Raw genomic sequence first — 15,295 nt, 5'->3', positions numbered from 1 at the left:
TTTTGCAGATGATCAAAGCTCGCCACAGCGCCTAGAGGCGATTCAGTTCGCATTGTGCGCTATACAAGTATTTCATTCATTCATTCAGAAAGTTCTTTTTTTTTTTTTTGTGATCCGTTGATGCCGTTGATTTTCAAAATTCGGCCGACCAAGCCTTCAATTTCACCTCCATGTTGCTACAGAAAGGAATTTTTGTGGCCGAGAATCTTCTTTTCTCTCCGTAAATTTTCTTTTCTTATTACATTTTTTCGTAAGCATCCCTTGTGACAGTAATAGTTGGTGACAGGTACTCTTTTGCATTTAAGTATTCAGATTGCCAAAAACTGAGATTTTGAATACTGTAATTTTTTAAAAATCGGCGCCATTGGCAGCCAAGTAAACCGTAAGTGACTTTGTGACTTCACTGCCGTATTTTTTACATAGGAGACTGGAACAAAGCCATTTCCATCTTTCCTTCAGTCTCACTCTAGCCGGCGGAAGTGCCGGATTGTGAATGGGATCTCCCGGTGGGACGGGAGGCCTGGGAAGAGCGCCGGGAGGACGTCCCCTCCCGCTCCTTTAGGATAGCAGCCGAGAGCCTTTTAGCCGCATCGGTTGTTATCCCCAAAGGGCCGACCGCCCGCTCTAAAAAGCCGACCGCCAGCTACAGGCATCATCCTGGCATAACCCCTTAAAGCCGATCGGCGCAAAGGAGTTATACTAAAATATCGCCTTTTTCGAGAACTGACCCTTTAAAGAGATTGAGCCAATATCTTCCATAGAAAATTTGGTAGTTTCAAAGGTCCTCTGACTGACGCCTCCCCTTTTAGGTCTCTTGGATCCTCGGCAGGCCTACACCGATTATGGCTGGCTCCATTTTCCTGCTCGCTTTACTCTCCGCTTCCAAAATAAACAGGTGCAGAGGGCTGTCTTGGACAAGTGTACACCAATTACCTCACTGCTCGATTCTCTTCGAATCTCAATCCCATTGATGTTTTTAAATCACAGTAAGCTGCTTTCTAAGTCGAGGGTGATTCACAACACCAGCATCCAAATTCACAAAAAAATAAAAATAAACCCGCCTGTCTCTTTCCCAAGAACAGCTACGGCTTTGTGGCGGTGTCCCATAAGACACCTCCATGGCAACCACTGTTTATTTCATTCACAAAGCAGATGCTCTGGTTGGCCGAACACTGCTGTAATGGGTTTTGTCATCCAAGTGAAACAAGTTCTTGGTGGACATGGGAGAAGAAAGTGCAATTCGGGTTCTGCTGGGATCGCAGATGCACTGAACAGGCTGGAACTTATTAAAGATTCAGTTCTAACAATGGAGGAGCTTACAGTCTTCAGGGTGAAGGGTTTGCTCTTGTGTTGGCTATAATAGTGAAGGTATATTGAAGAGATTTGAGTTAGAGTGCCTTGCAAAAGTATTCACCCCCCTTTGGCTTTTTACATATTTTGTTACATTACAGCCTTTAGTTCAATGTTTTTTTTAAATATGAATTATTTGTGATGGATCAGAACACAATAGTCTAAGTTGATGAAGTAAAATTAGAAAAATGTATTCAGTAATAAAAAACTGATAATTGTAATGTGCGGATGTATTCACCCCCCTTTGTTATGAAGCCCATAAAAAGCTCTGGTGCCACCAATTACCTTCAGAAGTCACATAATTAGTGAAATGATGTCCACCTGTGTGCAATCTAAGTGTCACATGATCTGTCATTACATAGACACACCTTTGTGAAAGGCCCCAGAGGCTGCAACACCTAAGCAAGAGGCACCACTAACCAAACACTGCCATGAATACCAAGGGACTCTCCAAACAAGTAAGGGACAATGTTGTTGAGAAGTACAAGTCAGGGTTAGGCTATAAAAAAATATATCCAAACCTTCGATGATCCCTAGGAGCCCCATCAAATCTATCATAACCAAATGGAAAGAACATGGCACAACAGCAGATCTGCCAAGAGACGGCCGCACACCAAAAATCACGGAGCGGGCAAGGAGGGCATTAATCAGAGAGGAGCACAGAGACCTAAGGTGACCCTGGAGGAGCTGCAGAGTTCCACAGCAGAGACTGGAGTATCTGTACATAGGACCACAATAAGCTGTACGCTCCATAGAGTTGGGCTTTATGGCAGAGTGGCCAGAAGAAAGACATTACTTTCAGCAAAAAACAAAATGGCACGTTTTGAGTTTTTTGTGAAAAGACATGTGGGAGACTCCCAAAATGTATGGAGGAAGGTGATCTGGTCTGATGTATGGAGGAAGGTGATCTGCTCTGATGTTTGGAGGAAGGTGATCTGGTCTGATGTATGGAGGAAGGTGATCTGCTCTGATGTATGGAGGAAGGTGATCTGCTCTGATGTATGGAGGAAGGTGATCTGCTCTGATGTATGGAGGAAGGTGATCTGCTCTGATGTATGGAGGAAGGTGATCTGGTCTGATGTATGGAGGAAGGTGATCTGCTCTGATGTATGGAGGAAGGTGATCTGCTCTGATGTATGGAGGAAGGTGATCTGCTCTGATGTATGGAGGAAGGTGATCTGCTCTGATGTATGGAGGAAGGTGATCTGCTCTGATGTATGGAGGAAGGTGATCTGCTCTGATGTATGGAGGAAGGTGATCTGCTCTGATGTATGGAGGAAGGTGATCTGCTCTGATGTATGGAGGAAGGTGATCTGGTCTGATGTATGGAGGAAGGTGATCTGGTCTGATGTATGGAGGAAGGTGATCTGGTCTGATGTATGGAGGAAGGTGATCTGCTCTGATGTATGGAGGAAGGTGATCTGCTCTGATGTATGGAGGAAGGTGATCTGGTCTGATGTATGGAGGAAGGTGCTCTGCTCTGATGTATGGAGGAAGGTGATCTGGTCTGATGTATGGAGGAAGGTGATCTGCTCTGATGTATGGAGGAAGGTGATCTGCTCTGATGTATGGAGGAAGGTGATCTGCTCTGATGTATGGAGGAAGGTGATCTGCTCTGATGTATGGAGGAAGTTGCTCTGCTCTGATGTATGGAGGAAGGTGATCTGGTCTGATGTATGGAAGAAGGTGCTCTGCTCTGATGTATGGAGGAAGGTGCTCTGCTCTGATGTATGGAGGAAGGTGATTTGGTCTGATGTATGGAGGAAGGTGATCTGGTCTGATGTATGGAGGAAGGTGATCTGCTCTGATGTATGGAGGAAGGTGATCTGCTCTGATGTATGGAGGAAGGTGATCTGCTCTGATGTATGGAGGAAGGTGATCTGCTCTGATGTATGGAGGAAGGTGATCTGCTCTGATGTATGGAGGAAGGTGATCTGCTCTGATGTATGGAGGAAGGTGATCTGGTCTGATGTATGGAGGAAGGTGATTTGGTCTGATGTATGGAGGAAGATGCTCTGGTCTGACGAGACTAAAATTTAACGTTTTGGCCATCAAAGAAAACGCTATGTCTGGCGCAAACCTAACACATCACATCACCCAAAGAACACCATCAGAGTTGAGGGAAAGATGGATGGCACTAAATACAGGGATATTCTTGAGCAAAACCTGTACCCCTCTGTGTGTGATTTGAGGCTAGGACGGAGGTTCACCTTCCAGCAGGACAATGACCCCAAACACACTGCTGAAGCAACACTTGAGTGGTTTAAGGGGAAACATGTAAATGTGTTGGAATGGCCTAGTCAAAGCCCAGACCTCAATCCAATAGAAAATCTGTGGTCAGACTTAAAGATTGCCGTTCACTAGTGCAACCCATCCAACTTGAAGGAGCTGGAGCAGTTTTTGCAAGGAGGAGGAATGGGCAAAAATCCCAGTGGTGAGATGTAGCAAGACTCATAGAGACTTATCCAAAGTGACCTGGAGCTGTGATAGCCGCAAAAGGCGGCTCTACAAAGTATTGACTTTAGGGGGGGGGGGGGGGGTGAATAGTTATGCACATTGACTTTTTCTGTTATTTTGTCCTATTTGTTGTTGGCTTCACAATAATAAAAAAAAAATCTTCAAAGTTGGGGGCGTGTTCTGTAAATTAAATGATGCAAATCCTCAACCATTCCATGTTAATTCCAGGTTGTGAGGCAACAAAACGCGAAAAATGCCAAGGGGGTTGAATACTTTTGCAAGGCACTTTACATCTAGAAGAAGTTCAACATCAATTAAATAAGCATTGTACTTAAAGTAGACTTAACATCAGATAGAAATGTGTTGGGGCTCGATTACACTCGCTTAAAAATAGCATTGGACAACCTTTTTCAAAGTGCTCTGAATGCCAATCAAAGCTCCTGTCACTAAATTATTATTATTATTATTATTTTATTATCATCATTCAGGATTTATATAGCGCCAACAATTTACCCAGCACTTTACAATATAAAAGGGAGACAATACAGTTACAATACAATAAAATACAAGAGGATTAAGAGGGCCTTGCTCAGAAGAGCTTACAATCTAATAGGGTGGGGCAGGTGGTACAAAAGGTTATAACTGTGGGGAATGAGCTGATGGAAGTGGTAGATTAGTTGGAGACATGATAGGCTTTCCTGAAGAGATGAGTTTCCAGGGATCGCCTGAAGGTAGCTAGAGTAGGGGATAGCTGGACCAGTGGAGGTAGCGAGTTCCAGAGGATGGGAGAGGCTCTGGAGAAATCCTGGACATGAGCATGGGGGGAGGAGACGAGAGAGCTTGAGAGTAGGAGGTCTTGAGAAGAACGGAGGGGACGAGTTGGGTGATATTTGGAGAATAAAATGGCGTCTTACAGTCCTGGTCACATGCTTCAAAAATGATCCCCCGTGTCACTTTCTTGGTGCTTCATCTCCAAAGCCTCCATAGAAGTCTATGACCACGTTCGCTAACAGCACCTGAAGCCTTTGAGGGGCTTTTATTCAGCTTTAGCTTCATTTTTGTTTTGGAAGTATTGCAGATATTAGATATCCCAGGATGCACTGGGAAACCAAGAAAACTGGAAAGCCGTCACCAGCAGTCACTTCCGGTTCATGTGTATATATTCTGGGAGTGTCCGGTGCAGATGTCATATCTGGTGAGGAGCAGCAGGAAGGTGAGCGGGTCCGGACTGGAGAGGAGCAACTAGCAGACGACACGCGGTCATGGTTTTTTTAAAGTTGTGTCAGCTGGTTCGGGGAGAAGATCCCAGGCCCGCTGTCACAATATGGGGGGGGGGGGGTAGGGTGTAACATGTTACTAAATGTTAACTTATCATTTTTGTTCCTTTCACTTGACCTAACCTAACCGACACTTCCCTTCCATAGATACTAAACTACCTCTATCTGCCAGTCTTTACATCCAGTGCTAAAGTCTTCACTGTCCTGTCTGCACTTGGGCATTAATGCCCCATATACTTCCATGGGGCCGTGTCAAAGCCAAAGATGATCTGAGACGGTCCTGTAGAAGTCTGTGGGACCGCAATGCACAGAACAGCCAGGACAGCAAAGACTTGCATTGCTGGATATAAAGAAGCAGCAGAACTGCAACCGTTGGATCTGGGAAAATATGCATCAGGATTAGGAGGGTGGGCGCTTATCCTTTTTGCTACTTTCCCCTGGTCAAATCTAGGTGGGCTAGATTCGATCAAAGGGAAAGTAGCAAAAAAGGATATATGCCCTTTGTTTTAAACACAGCTTGAGTGAGCCTTGTGCGTTCACTCTTTGACTGGCCGGTGTAAAAAATCCACCTCATTCCCACAGCTTAGTATCTCATACTGCAATAGACTTTTACAGATGCTGGTCAGAGAGTGAAAGACACTTTTCACCCTTTGATTAGTGTCTGTAAATGTCTATTGCAATCTTAGATTAGCCACCATGCAGAATGTTACATTGTGGCCTGCTAGTACATTTCATTGAAATGAATGATCACTGGGGGGCAGAAACGACCTGAGGACTGCTTCCTCCTGCATGCAGAAGACTAATGACATCCTCCATCACCGGACACTTTATTAGGTACACCTATATGCTTGGTAACACAAAATTGCTAAATGGCCAATCACATGGCAGCAACTCAATGCATTTAAAGAGGAAGTAAACCCTGATGAGTTTACTTCCTCTTTGATTCCCTGCAAAGGCAAAGCATAATGGACTACTATGCATCGCATCGCATCGCATAGTAGCCCATTATGTGTCACTTACCTGACACAGGAGCCAGCGAAGTCACCGCTGTCCCCTGTAGTCCGGAGCCTCCATCTTCTTGGTGGGTCTCGCTGCTCCGCCGCTGTCATTCGGCGAAGCCGCAAAGACTTCACTCCCGCGCATGCGCACGAGAGCCGCCACTCGCGGCATATTGCCGACGACAGTGGCGCTCTCAGTGCGCCTGCGCGCCGCTGTCTACGGCGCCTGAGCTGTAGACAGCGGTGCCTGTCTTTCGGCAAATATCTCCTAAACCGTGTAGGTATAGGAGATATTTCTTGGACCTACAGGTAAGCCTTAATGTAGGCTTACCTGTAGGTCAAAGTTGGTTGTAAGGGTTTACAACCACTTTAAGCATCTAAACGTGGTGAAGACGACTTGCTGAAGTTCAAACCGAGCATCAGAATGGGGAAGGTCTGAGTATTTCTGGGATTTTCACGCACAACCATCTCTGAGGTTTAGAGAGAATGGTCCAGTGAGCGGCTGTTGTGTGGAGAACAATGCCTTGTTGATGTCAGAGGGAGAATTTTAGACTGAAGAAGGCAGACTGGTTCCAGATTATAGAAAGGCAACAGTAACATAAATAACCCCTCGTTACATTCAAGGTATGCAGAGTACCATTTCTGAATGCACAACACCTCCAAACTTAAAGCAGATGGGCTACAGCAGCAGAAGACCACATCGGGTTCCACTTCTGCCAGCTAAGAACAGGAAACTGAGGCTTAAATTGGCACAGGATCACCAAAATCGGACAATAGAAGATTAGAAAAACGTTGCCTGGTCTAAGGAGTCTGGATTTCAGCTGCGACATTCAGATGGTGGGGTCAGAATTTGGCACATGGATCCATCATGCCTTGTATCACCGGTTCAGGCTGGTGGTGGGGGGTGTAATGGTGTGGGGGATGGGGTATCACCAGTTCAGGCTGGTGGTGGGGGTGTAACGGTGTGGTGGAAGGGATATCACTGGTTCAGGCTGGTGGTGGGGGTGTAATGGTGTGGGGGATGGGGTATCACCGGTTCAGGCTGGTGGTGGGGGTGTAATGGTGTGGGGGATGGGGTATCACTGGTTCAGGCTGGTGGTGGGGGTGTAATGGTGTGGGGGATGGGGTATCACCGGTTCAGGCTGGTGGTGGGGGTGTAATGGTGTGAGGGATGGGGTATCACCGGTTCAGGCTGGTGGTGGGGGTGTAATGGTGTGGGGGATGGGGTATCACCGGTTCAGGCTGGTGGTGGGGGTGTAATGGTGTGGGGGATGGGGTATCACCGGTTCAGGCTGGTGGTGGGGGTGTAATGGTGTGGGGGATGGGGTATCACCGGTTCAGGCTGGTGGTGGGGGGTGTAATGGTGTGGGGGATGGGGTATCACCAGTTCAGGCTGGTGGTGGGGGTGTAACGGTGTGGTGGAAGGGATATCACTGGTTCAGGCTGGTGGTGGGGGTGTAATGGTGTGGGGGATGGGATATCACTGGTTCAGGCTGGTGGTGGGGGTGTAATGGTGTGGGGGATGGGATATCACTGGTTCAGGCTGGTGGTGGGGGTGTAATGGTGTGGGGGATGGGATATCACTGGTTCAGGCTGGTGGTGGGGGTGTAATGGTGTGGGGGATGGGGTATCACCGGTTCAGGCTGGTGGTGGGGGTGTAATGGTGTGGGGGATGGGGTATCACCGGTTCAGGCTGGTGGTGGGGGTGTAATGGTGTGGGGGATGGGGTATCACCGGTTCAGGCTGGTGGTGGGGGTGTAATGGTGTGGGGGATGGGGTATCACCGGTTCAGGCTGGTGGTGGGGGTGTAATGGTGTGAGGGATGGGGTATCACCGGTTCAGGCTGGTGGTGGGGGTGTAAGGGTGTGGGGGATGGGGTATCACCGGTTCAGGCTGGTGGTGGGGGTGTAATGGTGTGGGGGATGGGGTATCACCGGTTCAGGCTGGTGGTGGGGGTGTAATGGTGTGGGGGATGGGGTATCACCGGTTCAGGCTGGTGGTGGGGGTGTAATGGTGTGGGGGATGGGGTATCACCGGTTCAGGCTGGTGGTGGGGGTGTAATGGAGTGGGGGATGGGGTATCACCGGTTCAGGCTGGTGGTGGGGGTGTAATGGTGTGGGGGATGGGGTATCACCGGTTCAGGCTGGTGGTGGGGGTGTAATGGTGTGGGGGATGGGGTATCACCGGTTCAGGCTGGTGGTGGGGGTGTAATGGTGTGGGGGATGGGGTATCACCGGTTCAGGCTGGTGGTGGGGGTGTAATGGTGTGGGGGATGGGGTATCACCGGTTCAGGCTGGTGGTGGGGGTGTAATGGTGTGGGGGATGGGGTATCACCGGTTCAGGCTGGTGGTGGGGGTGTAAAGGTGTGGGGGGATATTTTCTTTGCACACTTTGGGCCCCTTAGTACCAATTGATCATGGGTTAATCACCACGACCTACCTGAGTATTGTTGCTGACCATGTCCATCCCTTTAAGCCCTTGTACACACGGTCGGACATTCCGACAACCAAATCTGTCGGATTTTGTCCGACGGATTTTGTCCGAAACTGTTGCATACACACGGTCGGACAAAGTTGTCAGAAAATCCGATCGTACAGAATGTGGTGACGTTATTTCGTTAGAACGGGACTACGTTCAGGCTAGTAGCCAAAAGCTTTGGTGTAGGAATTTGATCTAAGCATGCGTGGCACTTTGTCCGATCGGAATTCTCTACACATGATCGGACAAAGTCCGATCGGATCATGTTGTCGGAAAAATTTTATAGCCCCAGCTGGAAAACTTGGTCCGTCGGATATTCAGACGGAAACAGTCCGATGGAGCCCACACACTGTTGGATTATCCGACAACACGGTCCTATCGGACATTGTCCATCGGAATGTCCGACCGTGTGTACAAGTACTATGACTACAGTGCCCCCATCTTCTGATGGCTCCTTCCAGCAGGATAATGCCCCATGTCACAAAGCTCCAATCATCTCACCACTGGACAATGAGGTCCCTGTCCTCCAATGGTCTCCACACTCACCACATCTCATCCAATAGAGCACCATTGGGATGTGGTGGAACGGGGGGGGGGGGATTCGCATCATGGATGTGCATCCGACAAATCGGCAGCAACTGTGTGATGTTATCCGGTCACTATGGAGCAAAATTTCTTAGGAATGCTTCCAACACCTTGTTGTATCTATGCCATAAAAAATGAAGGCAAAAGGGGGTCCAACCCGGTACTAGCAAGAGGGGCCTAATAAAGGGGGTCCAACCCGGTACTAGCAAGGGGGACCTAATAAAGGGGGTCCAACCCGGTACCAGCAAGGGGGACCTAATAAAGGGGGTCCAACCTGGTACTAGCAAGGGGGACCTAATAAAGGGGGTCCAACCCGGTACTAGCAAGGGGGACCTAATAAAGGGGGTCCAACCCGGTACTAGCAAGGGGAACCTAATAAAGGGGGTCCAACCCGGTACTAGCAAGGGGGACCTAATAAAGGGGGTCCAACCCGGTACTAGCAAAGGGGACCTAATAAAGGGGGTCCAACCCGGTACTAGCAAGGGGGACCTAATAAAGGGGGTCCAACCCGGTACTAGCAAGGGGGATCTAATAAAGGGGGTCCAACCCGGTACTAGCAAGGGGATCTAATAAAGGGGGTCCAACCCGGTACTAGCAAGGGGGACCTAATAAAGGGGGTCCAACCCGGTACTAGCAAGGGGGACCTAATAAAGGGGGTCCAACCCGGTACTAGCAAGGTGCACCTAATAAAGTGGCCGGTGAGTGTACAGTAAAAACAGAGAAAAGAAAGGGGAGATGGACAGAGAGATTGTGACGCGGTCATGCAGACTTGTTGAAGATTTTTTTCTTCTCTGCACACTATTCAGTTAGTAGTTTGTCCAGGAAATATAAAAAAGAACTTTAATGGAACCATTTGATTTATCACATCCTTTACCAGGCGCTACACTATCCTTCCACGGTGTATCGGTTAATGAATAGGTGAGCTCAGCGGGGTAATTTGGCCCTGGAGACCCGGCGATGTGAGAGGTAGTGTTCTCAGATCTTGTCTGATTCATACACTTCCCCGAGTAATTATATCACACTCCGGATATTCACCGAGCGGTTCTGTGTTCCAGGCATGCTCTCCGATTGGCTGCACATCTATAAATTCTTTCGACTAGTAAACACACAAATTATACAGCTCAACATTCCAGCGCAGCCTGCTCCGCACGCTAAAAATACAGCATTAAATCTATAATTGGACTTTAAATGTAGTTTTAGGGGTTCTTTTCCCGGCTTTCCAAACTGAAAATAAAATGAGGCGAAGCCAAGCATGCAGCTGCAATCATTTGTTGTCTCTCCCTTCCAATCTCTTAATTAATTGAGCAGAAATGTTGAATATTTATTTGGTAAGGACGCCAAGCTCTCGTCTTCAGATCCCCCTTGTCGTGACTCTTCAGTTTTTCCTTTCCATTCATCAGGTCCAATAATAGAACTTTTATAACTGTGGTGGATTCTCAAAGAGGAGCTGAAACAAGTACAAGCCTGGAACTTGTGCTTATCTGGCAGACTGCGTACTTTTGTATACCTGTTTGAACCAGAATGTTGGGGTGCAGAAGAAGACCCTGTTTGGGTCTACAGAAGAAGACCCTGTTTGGGTCTACAGAAGAAGACCCTGTTTGGGTCTACAGAAGAAGTCCCTGTTTGGGTCTACAGAAGAAGACCCTGTTTGGGTCTACAGAAGAAGTCCCTGTTTGGGTCTACAGAAGAAGTCCCTGTTTGGGTCTACAAAAGAAGACCCTGTTTGGGTCTACAGAAGAAGACCCTGTTTGGGTCTACAGAAGAAGATCCTGTTTGGGTCTACAGAAGAAGACCCTGTTTGGGTTTACAGAAGAAGACCCTGTTTGGGTCTACAGAAGAAGACCCTGTTTGGGTCTACAGAAGAAGACCCTGTTTGGGTCTACAGAAGAAGACCCTGTTTGGGTCTACAGAAGAAGATCCTGTTTGGGTCTACAGAAGAAGATCCTGTTTGGGTCTACAGAAGAAGACCCTGTTTGGGTTTACAGAAGAAGACCCTGTTTGGGTCTACAGAAGAAGACCCTGTTTGGGTCTACAGAAGAAGACCCTGTTTGGGTCTACAGAAGAAGACCCTGTTTGGGTCTACACAAGAAGACCCTGTTTTGGTCTACACAAGAAGACCCTGTTTTGGTCTACACAAGAAGACCCTGTTTTGGTCTACACAAGAAGACCCTGTTTTGGTCTACACAAGAAGACCCTGTTTGAGTTTACAGAAGAAGACCCTGTTTGGATCTACAGAAGAAGATCCTGTTTGGGTCTACAGAAGAAGTCCCTGTTTGGGTCTACAGAAGAAGTCCTTGTTTGGGTCTACAGAAGAAGTCCCTGTTTGGGTCTACAGAAGAAGTCCCTGTTTGGGTCTACAGAAGAAGTCCCTGTTTGGGTCTACAGAAGAAGTCCCTGTTTGGGTCTACAGAAGAAGTCCCTGTTTGGGTCTACAGAAGAAGTCCCTGTTTGGGTCTACAGAAGAAGACCCTGTTTGGATCTACAGAAGAAGATCCTGTTTGGGTCTACAGAAGAAGTCCCTGTTTGGGTCTACAGAAGAAGATCCAGTTTGGGTCTACAGAAGATCCAGTTTGGGTCTACGGAAGAAGACCCTGTTTGGGTCTTCTTTTGTAGACCCGTATCGCACCCCACAACCTTATATTACCCACAGATCACTTCTGAAACCAAAACTGAAAAAACGTTATGCACCAAGCACTTATCCTGTGATGCTCCAGTACTTCTCACTTGTCTTAGATGCCAGTGTCAGGAGTGCCCATTCCAGCTCATTGCACACACATGGGAAAAAAGAGAGATAAGATGCTGCACTTCTGAGCAAGCAGCTGAAGTGAAAGCAGCTTCAGCCTGGCTCCTCCCAACACAACCCACTGACGCATTTCACCCTGTCTTATGGCTTAGCCATAGAGTTAACTCTATGGGGCAGGGCAAAACGAACTGGTTCTCAAATTTTCTGACAACAAAAGTTGTCGGAAATTCCGATCTCGTGTACACAATTCTGACACACAAAGTTCCACGCATGCTCGGAATAAAACAGAAAGAGCCGCACTGGCTATTGAACTTCATTTTTCTCAGCCCGTCGTACGTGGTGTACGTCACCGAGTTCTTGACGTTCGCAATTTCCGACCAACTTTGTATGATTGTGTGTATGCAAGACAAGTTCGAGCCAACATCTGTTGGAAAAAAATCCATGGATTTTGTTGTCGGAATGTGCGATCGTGTGTACGGGGCATAACAGTAGTTTTTACATTTTAGAATGGGGTGCCTCGAGACTGTCCATATTTTTTAAAGGGTGCCTTGACTGAAAAAAGGTTGAGAAACACTGATACAATAGAAGCTGTGCATCCGGACCGGTGCAAAACCTCGGGGACCATACACCGACCTGACACCATGGACGCGGCCTGTAATGTTCTTCGGCCACTGGATCCTTCATAGACTGTGCCTTGCGAAAGTATTCGGCCCCCTGGAACTTTTCAACCTTTTGCCACATTTCAGGCTTCAAACATAAAGATATAAAAATTTTATTTTTTGTGAAGAATCACCAACAAGTGGGACACAATTGTGAAGTGGAATGAAATCTATTGGATTTTTGAAACTTTTTTAACTAATAAAAAAATGAAAAGTGGGGCGTGCAAAATGATTCGGCCCCCTTGCGTTAATACTTTGTAGAGCCACCTTTTGCTGCGATTACAGCTGCAAGTCGCTTGGGGTGTGTCTCTATCAGTTTTGCACATCGAGAGACTGAAATTCTTGCCCATTCTTCCTTGCAAAACAGCTGGAGCTCAGTGAGGTTGGATGGAGAGTGTTTGTGAACAGCAGTTTTCAGCTCTTTCCACAGATTATCGATTGGATTCAGGTCTGGACTTGGACTTGGCCATTCTAACACCTGGATACGTTTATTTGTGAACCATTCCTTTGTAGATTTTGCTGTATGTTTGGGATCATTGTCTTGTTGGAAGATAAATCTCCGTCCCAGTTTCAGGTCTTTTGCAGACTCCAACAGGTTTTCATCCAGAATGGTCCTGTATTTGGCTGCATCCATCTTCCCCTCAATTTTAACCATCTTCCCTGTCCCCGCTGAAGAAAAGCAGGCCCAAACCATGATGCTGCCACCACCATGTGTGACAGTGGGGATGGTGTGTTGAGGGTGATGAGCTGTGTTGCTTTTACGCCAAACATATCGTTTTGCATTGTGGGCAAAAAGTTGGATTTTGGTTTCATGTGACCAGAGCACCTTCTTCCACATGTTTGGTGTGTCTCCCAGGTGGCTTGTGGCAAACTTTAGACGAGACTTTTTATGGATATCTTTGAGAAATGGCTTTCTTCTTGCCACTCTTCCATAAAGGGCAGATTTGTGCAGTGTACGACTGATTGTTGTCCTATGGACAGACTCTCCCACCTCAGCTGTAGTTCTCTGCAGTTCATCCAGAGTGATCATGGGCCTCTTGGCTGCATCTCTGATCAGTCTTCTCCTAGTCTGAGCTGAAAGTTTAGAGGGACGGCCAGGTCTTGGTAGATTTGCAGTGGTCTGATACTCCTTCCATTTCAAAATGATCGCTTGCACAGTGCTCCTTGGGATGTTTAAAGCTTGGGAAATCTTTTTGTATCCAAATCCGGCTTTAAACTTCTCCACAACAGTATTACGGACCTGCCTGGTGTGTTCCTTGGTCTTCATGATGCTCTCTGCACTTTCAACAGAACCCTGAGACTATCACAGAGCAGGTGCATTTATACAGAGACTTGATTACACACAGGTGAATTCTATTTATCACCATCAGTCATTTAGGACAACATTGGATCATTCAGAGATCCTCGCTGAACTTCTGGAGTGAGTTTGCTGCACTGAAAGTAAAGGGGCCGAATAATTTTGCACGCACCACTTTTCAGTTTTTTATTTGCTAAAAAAAGTTTAAATTATCCAATAGATTTCGTTCCACTTCACAATTGTGTCCCACTTGTTGGTGATTCTTCACAAAAAAATAAAATTTTATATCTTTATGTTTAAAGCCTGAAATGTGGCAAAAGGTTGAAATGTTCAAGGGGGCCGAATACTTTCGCAAGGCACTGTAGTTGGCCAATCTGTATTTTTTGATAAAGTATTCCATGGTGATCCTACCATGAATGGTAATTTAATCACCTGTGCCTGGGGTGACCGTTCCTTCACACTTGTACTTTTTGGTTGTTACCCCACCACATGCATCCTGTAGGAGGCTTCAAGCAACCATTGCAACACACACACACACACACACACACACACACACACGCATGCTGGACGGGAATGGTCAACCTTTGGTCACTATCGGTCCACAACAATGATGTGCACCTGAAGCTGGAGAGATGTATGAGTTCAGTGCTGAGGAGGTAAAGTTAAGGGTTACGTTCATTAGTTACAGTAGTAGCATCGATATGAGGTTGGCTTTTTTACCTCTTTTAGATCTGTTTATCCTGGAGAGGCACCTCTTTGTTCTGGTGTAGCGATCGATTACCCTGGGAGTGTGTATGCGACACGCAAGGGTCAGAGGATTGGGATCCTGAAGTCCAGTCATGCCATTATGATACATGAGCACTCTTTGGTGGTCCACATCATATGGTTAGAGGCTGTATCTGCTGGTTGGAGGTTACGGATAATGTCTTTTTTTAGCACCACGGCGCGGTTTTGAGCCCACTCAAGGTGGTTATAACTTGGCTAGCCACTGAATCTTTTCTTTATTGACTTTTTAGTCATCTGTTGATACGCTTTTGTATAGTATTATATTGCTGGAGCATGGGATGACACCTAAGGTCCCAGTTTCTTTTGCACCCACATCACCTAAATAAATTTTACAACTCATATGGGATTTTTATGGTGCTACAACAAATTTTCTTAAGAAGGCATTATTTTATTTTGTATATGTTAAAATCCTGTTAAAAAATGGTTTACTATTTCATCCTACATATACAGCAAAACATCCACAGTTGATTGTCCTTTCCATGAAGGTTACACTGTTGTTCCCTCTACATGTGTCGCCAACAACAGCTTTTTCAGGAGGAATGTCACAAGAATTTAATAAGCTGCTCATAAACAACACATATATAGGGAAAACATATACTATATTATCAAAAGTATTGGGACGCCCGCCTTTACACACACATGAACTTTAATGACATCCCAGTCTT

The 15,295-nt window shown here is 46.7% G+C and overlaps 1 protein-coding gene across 1 annotated transcript in view; it reads left to right on the top strand.

Annotated features, from left to right (window-relative positions):
• Positions 1-15,295, top strand: part of KIF6 (kinesin family member 6) — a 389,098-nt gene that overhangs the window by 192,069 nt on the left and 181,734 nt on the right.

Source organism: Lithobates pipiens, unplaced genomic scaffold (assembly GCF_037356315.1).
Source record: "Lithobates pipiens isolate NorthernLeopardFrog02 unplaced genomic scaffold, aLitPip1_a1.2 Scaffold_18, whole genome shotgun sequence".
Classification (NCBI taxonomy): domain Eukaryota; kingdom Metazoa; phylum Chordata; class Amphibia; order Anura; family Ranidae; genus Lithobates; species Lithobates pipiens.
The sequence above is the reverse complement of the archived record's forward strand: the minus strand, read 5'-3'. Positions and strand labels throughout refer to the sequence as shown.